This window comes from Buceros rhinoceros, unplaced genomic scaffold (assembly GCF_000710305.1).
Source record: "Buceros rhinoceros silvestris isolate BGI_N320 unplaced genomic scaffold, ASM71030v1 scaffold3974, whole genome shotgun sequence".
Classification (NCBI taxonomy): domain Eukaryota; kingdom Metazoa; phylum Chordata; class Aves; order Bucerotiformes; family Bucerotidae; genus Buceros; species Buceros rhinoceros.
The window spans coordinates 155,252-161,297 of record NW_010409885.1 but is presented as its reverse complement, the minus strand read 5'-3'; positions in this window follow the sequence as shown (position 1 = coordinate 161,297).

Here is a 6,046-nt window from a genome sequence, read left to right as displayed (position 1 = left end):
ACCTAGTCACCTGGGGCTCTTTTTCCAGTTGTAGAAGTAGGCACTTCTGATACAAAGTTCATCTCCTTCTAAAGTAGGTACCTAAAACAGAGCAGATGATTCATGCTTTAAAGGTCCTCAGTTTTCCCCGCTGCTGTAAAGTCAGCCGAGCGTGCTGACATGCAGACATCGGCACCATCAACGTCTGCACTAGGCTGAGGTGAATCCCAGCCCGTATTTCACATCCCTCTGGCCTGGTTTTTATTGAATCAAAATGCAGGCAGAAATCCCAATTTGCAAAAGGGTAAGGCTGAGCTCAGGTGCTCCTTGGAGCCAATGAAAATGTTCTCATTGATTTAAAGGCACTTTGAATTAGTCCTTCAGAAAAAAATTGAGAGGGGATGTTTGAGGAGCAGTCTTGTCCCACTCCTTAATTTCCCGTTTAAAAAAAAGAATATATGGACTGTTTTGAGTATAGACCAGACTCCTGAACCTCTGTAGGACCCTGGTAAGCAATGGGAAAATCAGTGTACGAGCAGTTGTGAGTAGTCTTGTCTCAGAACTCATTGTAACATCATTGTAACATCACTGGAACACTTAGAGCCTATGACCTAAATAATTAATCAGTGTTACGAACACCTTCAAGCCGTGCTATACCAAATACAGTGTACAGGCCGTGATGTAGAGAACTGGGGCTGGTAGCCGTATATGATCAGAGCTTTGGCATACTGGAGAGACCAGCTGATGCGTTACGTATGTCTTTCACCTGGGAAAGAGGCACTGCCTAGTGCTCCCTTACTCATGATTTCTGTAGTTGCGTGATCAGTGGAGATATCCTGGAGGGATGTGGAGGGAGAAAAATCCAACTTTCCCCTCACTTTAGATGCCTGTGTCAACCATCACAGTCGTTTGGGAGGTCAATAAAAAAGCCCAGGCCTGCCATTCATCCTTCTGCAGCAGCCTTAATTTTACAGAAGCAGGGAGAAGCTCTGCCTGCCTGATGTGAACCTTCCCCATCGTGCCGGTGTTCGGGACTGGCAGGAGCACTGCAGGCTGTGAGTGAGCACAGGATCAGTGTGGTTGCTCTCTGCTCCAGGCTTTCTGCTTTTGCTCACCTACATGAGATGAGATTCGACTCACGATTAAGAAATTCAATTCGGGCACCCAAATATCAGCGTACGTACGGGTTAAGTACCTGCTCTCCCACTAATCTGGTTGGTGCAGTCCCTGGGGCTCAGAGGGCAGTTCAGCTCCCAGGATGAGTTTATGGGCTGCCTGGTCAGATCTGTCGCACCGTACCTGAAAATGGATTTAGCTCTCCACTCTTACAGATTCACTGTTATCTGAGATTCCAACCACTCTCTGCATTGATGCCACAACAGATGAAGGTGGAAAAGCTTGGATTAGGAAGTCCTATAGCTGTGAATAAGAACAGGAAAATTCTTTCAAGGCTCTGTCCCACTGTGCCCAATACTCCTCTGTTACAGGAGACCTTCCTTCAGTAAAGCCAGCTGCTCCATTCAAGAGACAGCCAAAGATTCATGTTCTTTGAGGATACAATCATGCAAGTCCCAACAGAGCTGCTTAGCGCAGACTTAACTGCTTTGCTGGATTGTGTTCTGCGTGCAGAACTTCTCATTACTGCGAATTGGGGTTTATTTGTCTAAATGTATGTGTATGCTGAATTCTGTGATGGTTCAAATTAGTTACTCCACTAAATAGAGCTCTTTCTTAAAAGAAAAAAAAAATTCCCTTCTGTATTGCCATTTTTTCCTGATAGAAATGTCTTTGTTTGAAGCTGTCGCGTTAAACAGGGATAATGTAATCTGAGATACTAACGAGCCAGTTGAGCTAAAGGGCCGTCATACATTGTCTTGAGGAGCATTGTTGCAGATGCTGGTGAAGCACTACAGGAATAAAATTGGGCAGGTCTGGGAAAGGCTGATAACCTCCTCCAAACACTTCAACTTCAGACTTGGAATGAAATATCACGTGCTCACAGGTGATCCTTCTGAAATTTGAATGTTGATTAATTGCTTATGGTAATACAAAGCAGCATTAAAAAGGCATTAAATTTATATAGGTGCAGTACCAGGTGTTACTGTTATTGTTTAGTTGTGTAGACCAGAGTTCTGAGGATACAAAGACCTCCAATGAGCCTGTCCAAAGTGCACCTTCAAGGAGGACATGATCCATTTGCCATGCTGGCACAACTCATAATTTACTAACGAGCGTGAACTGGGGGTGAAAAGGGGGCGCATATGACTTAGCTGTAGTGTAAGCTCCAGGTGTTCCTGTGTTGGTCTTAGCGGCTGCGTTAGCGCCAGGGGTCTGCAGCCCGCGGAGAGCTGCAGACCCTTCCAATGCTCTTTCCTGTGGAAGGGCAGATCCTGTAGAAATTCCACGTGACACAGCCCCTGTACGCACCTTTGCTGACTCACTTTGAAGTTGTTGACATACTCTCATTAGTTTAAGATGAGATGTTGAAAAACCACCAAATGTTTGCCTTTGAACAGCACTACCTGCAGCGCTTGCCACTTTTTCCCTCCTCCCCCAGAACCTCCACTGAGTTTCTCAGAGCCCTTCCCTGCGCCCTGCTGCACAGGGCACATTTGCAGCCTGACAAAGCTTTTGGCTTTTTCCTGTCTCCCTTGTCTCACTACTGATCTCTGTAACAGTGTCTGGCCTATTCCTTGGAAGAGCAGAGATGCAAGAATTTAGTTATCAAACAGTGAGTATTCCCATGGCTGTGAAAAGCAGACATGCCTTCCCTTCTCTCCAAAGAGCTGTTCTCAAATATTTGGTAATGTCGCATTTTTAGTGTTAAAAATCCCAACTCAGCCCTCTCATTAGCAACCCTGAGACGATCAGTGCAAAATACTGCAGATGTTCTGTGAAAACTGAAGTTTGGATGCAGAGAAGGAGATGGTGGGTAGGAATAAAGAGCGACTGAAAGAACCGTGAGAAAAAATGCATTTTTAATCCTTATGGGTAGAAGCCAATGGTTGAAGAAAATAAGGTTGTTCCAATGTGAAATTTGGGAAAGTGTGTGGGAATCATGTTTTAGGACCATATTGCATTGGGAAGCCAGCACCAAAAATTTAGCAAAACATTGCCAGATTTTTCTAATATAATCTTAGACAATTCCATTGGCATTTACCAGGTGGCAGAACATGATGAAACTAGAGCACGAGTTTTAAGGGAAAACAAGAAAGGACCAAATGAAGCTGTCACGGGTTAGGGCTGGGCGGGCCACTAGAGTGATGACAGGAGCCCTCTCTGAACCCCTCTGCCTTCCCAAAGGGGAAGAGAAAGGGAATAAGGGGGAGAGAGACTGATGGGTTGGAAAAAAGAAAACTGAACTGCTGTAATTATTCTCATAATAACAATGGAATGAAATCTGTACAAAGCCAATGTGGAACCCAACCCCCCGATGGCAATCACATCACCGTCACCAGTGACGCTGGGGCAGACTGGGGAAGGACCAGACTGCGCCCAGTTGCAGATGGGAACTGGTGCAGGAGCTGGATTCTGGAACTGGACTCAGGGATGCACGGACTGGGATCGAGGGCAGAACGGACAGAGTCCTCCTCAGACACCGGCCATTGGAGAAGAGAGCTTGACCCTTGTGACCCCTCGGCTTTACACCGGATATGACGTCTGTGGGATGGCACCCCTGGCTGGTCAGTGCGGGGTCACCTGTCCTGTCCGCTCCTCCCCGCAGCTGCAGCCTCTCCCTTACTGACCCCACCGTGGGACACAGGGCTCAGCAGTGACCTTGCTCTGCACAGCAGCAGGTGCCAGCTGGAGCCTTTCTGCTCCCCAGCCCCTGGCAGTGACTGTGACCACCCAGGGCTGTCACTGCTGGGAGCAGCCACTGTCTGCACAAACACGCCGTGAACTTCAGACAGAGCCGTCACCGAGCAGAGACGGAGCTGGGAAGGGAAATCTCTGAATAGACTTGGTTCTGTTCTCACTCCAGCCAGGACAGAAGCAAGGCAGAAAAATCTGAGGTCATGAGAGTGTTTGGTGACAGATGAAATTCTAACAGCTTGCCAGCAATGGTATTGAAGGTGTGAGAGAAAACAAGTCTATGCGTGTCGCACTGCGGGAGATTTCTTACTAGGAACTGTTGAAGAGGCTTTCCTGCTCAGAGCCTTATTTAGTATTTTGTAAGGAGGATCTTCAACCACATGTAGATGTGATACATAAATTTATAGCAAGGGATTTCAGAGAAGCCTGGTCATGTAAGAAGTGGGCTGGTATGGCTGGTAGGTCAATTCTTTCAGTAGTAAAATATAGAAACATTATTAGAAGGCTGTATTTGTAATTCTGTCCAAACCAGGGCTGAACATAAGCAGTGGCACTCAGCTAATTTACACCGTAAACATCTCCGTAGGAGCTAGTCACTGGAGTCTTTCTTTACAGTTACAGAGAAGAAATTGTCTCTGTAGGTGCTTCTGACCAGCTTGAGCTGTCTATCTTAAAACGTAAGCTGTATGCTAGAAGCCCATGTTCCTCTCTAAGCCTAGCTGAGACTTAACATTTTGTCACACAGCACAAGAATTTGCCAGGTGATGCCAGATGCAGATCCTGTGTGGCCTGCCTGTGATGTATCTAGTCCTCATAAGAGCTTTGAAATGACTGCCATGTTTTGGAATAGATTATAGACAAGTTACTATGTGATCTGCTCCTAAAATTTTGAAGAAAGAGGTGATGAACGGGATGCATGATATAGGCACCTCTATATGAAAAAAAATACAAAATTTCTTAGCTAGTTCTGCATTATATTGGCTTCAAATGAAAGCAGGTATAGAAGAAAACTCAAAGAACATGAAATACTAAAAGAAATCAAAATTTATCAAATAAAACAGTCTGTGATGTTCATCCAAGAAACATTAGAGTCATGATCCAGCATAGTCATAAATTACTTCTTTCCTGAAAAAAGTACCTTTTTTTTTTTTTAATACTGTCTTTAATGCACCCAAATAGTACAGTTGGAAAACGTGAGTGTTGAGCACACGATTTCTGTTGACAAGAGCGTGAATTCACTAATGGCATAGCCGTTGTGACAGTGACAAAGCAGCACTGCCATTTGGGGCTCTGGAAATGATACAACAAACTCATCAGGTTTTAGGCACGATACTGCCAATAGGTGCAATGTAACGGGCTGTGAACAATTCTGTAAAATGATAGCAAAGGTGGTTCTAGACTCCCGAGAACCGAACTGGGACCCTCGTTTGCTATACTGATTTAGTCTGGAAGTCTGGACTGCCACCTGCTGAAGCACTGTTCAATAGGCCGTTTAGGCTTAATAGGACTCAGTTTTTGTGACGAAACCTTGACTTTTTACCCTATTTCTTACTTGTAACCCATGGTCCTCTGTGTCCTGTGGATAGTATCATTATAGATGGTTAAATTTCAGACTTTCTTCCTCTCTGTCCCTCGATTCCCCAGGTCAGCGTTAGTCTCCCCTCTGCTCGTCCACTGTGATTTCCCAGTTGCGGTCCCTGCGATTTGCCTGTTGTGGTTTTACAGCCAGGCTCAAGCACTGGGCCCACTCTGCTGCCTTTAGAAGGTGAAAATCGACAATGCAGACACAGCTGTTGCCATAGGACAGAACAGACTCAGCAGCTGTCAAACACGCTGGAGTCGTTACGCTTGCAAGACCACAGAATGGGCATGGGTTGTACATAGGTCCATGATGTGTGTGTAAGCAGCAAGGCGAAGGATGTGCCTTGTTATTATTGCTGAGCAAGGGGGACTGAGGGGAAAAACATGACAATGGTGTAGCGTCCTCTGTGGGAAGAGATATTTTTACTTTTTTTTTCCCCTGGATGATCTGTTGTTTCCATGGGGGGCTCTTGCTTGGAGCAGTGGGGCGTGCAGCATGGGCTGTACCACACCAATCAGGCAAGCAGCATCCCTTGTCTGTTAAGGTCGACATTTGGGACTTTTAGTGACCAAGGAAAAGCCCTTCCTCTGCTGCGAGACTCCTTTCCTTGTGTATCAAATACACGGGTGCGATCACACGAACATACCTGCACCCAGCTTGTTTCTGGGGAAG